Genomic DNA, 1,524 nt, shown 5'->3' with positions numbered 1-1,524 from the left:
GTACATCTAGATTCTCGTACGAGAAAATGTGAACTTGAAGTTCAAGTGATAATTCATTTGCAAAATATTGCGAGGCGTATTTGCTGACCCAAAGCTAAATATCATATTCAGCTGCTAATGCTCCAAATAAAATAAAGTTCATAATGAATAAGGTCTATGGCATGCATGAAGCATAATAGACTAATCGGTTCCAAAGATAAAATTCCTTGAAGAAGGAGAGGAGCAAATGTTCAAGATGGTCATAATAAAGAGGCAAGTGCTCTAAAAGAGCACCACGAAATAACACTTCATAAGACCTCATGAGAGAGGCTCAGGTACCTGAAAATAATAAGATAAAAAGATCTCAATAAGTTATGTCTTTATTGGGTAATAGTAGAACCGATATGAAATGATCGTCGAAGATATTATTAATATAATGTAGCGCTCAATATTATTAATATTGATGAGGATCTTGAGCTCAAATTTGTCATGAAATTTGGACAGTTTGGCCAAATGAAAAATACGCAATGAAAATTGATTTCACCTGAAAAATATGAAGTTGGACGGATAGTCCCAACACCTGAAAGTATAAAGCCAGTGGATGTATAAATGTGTTCTTGTGCAAAAAAAAGGTCAAGTCGATAGACATAAAGACGACTTGTGTCACAAGAAGATTTGTAAATATCCTGGCGTTGATTATATAGAGACATGTTCTCCTGTGGTGGATGTCACCATTTCAGGTTTTAATCTGGCAAATAATGGAAATCATTGAAGGATTTAAATTGTTCTGAAGCATATTAAGGTTTCCAAGAAATTTATTAAATAAAGCTTTAAAAATCCTTATACGGATTGAAACAATCAGGGTGCATGTGGTATAATCGCCTGAGTGAGTACCTGTTGAAAGAAGGGTACAAGAATGATTCAATTTGTCCTTGTGTCTTTATAAAAAGACATGGATCTAAATTTGTTATAATCATTGTGTATATTGATGATTTAAATATCATTGGAACTCCTAGGGAGCTTCCTAAAGCAGTAGACTATTTAAAGAAACAATTTGAAATGATAGATCTTGGAAAGACAAAATTTTGTCTTGGTCTAAAAATTGAGTATATGAAAAATAAATTTTTTGTTCATCAATCAGCATACACTAAAAAGATTTTAAAGCAATTTTATATGGATAAAGCACATCCATTCTGACCTCATGAAAATAATGAAGAGCTTCTTGGTCCCGAACTACCATATCTTAGTGCAATTGGTGCACTAATATATCTTTCTAACATTACAAGATTTGACATAACTTTTTCAGGTAATGTCCTAACAAGATTTAGCTCTGCTCCTACAAGGAGACATTGGAATAGAATCAAACACATATTGCGGTATCTAATATGAGATTATTTTATGGCAATGATTGCAGTCCCGATCTTGTTGGTTATGCAGATACTGGGTATTTATCTGACCCACACAAGGCTCGATCTCAAACAGGCTATATGTTTACATATGGAGGCACTGACATATCTTGGCGATCGACTAAGCAATCAATCGTGG

This window comes from Nicotiana tomentosiformis, chromosome 8, assembly GCF_000390325.3.
Source record: "Nicotiana tomentosiformis chromosome 8, ASM39032v3, whole genome shotgun sequence".
NCBI classification, from domain to species: Eukaryota; Viridiplantae; Streptophyta; class Magnoliopsida; order Solanales; family Solanaceae; genus Nicotiana; species Nicotiana tomentosiformis.
The sequence above is the reverse complement of the archived record's forward strand: the minus strand, read 5'-3'. Positions refer to the sequence as shown.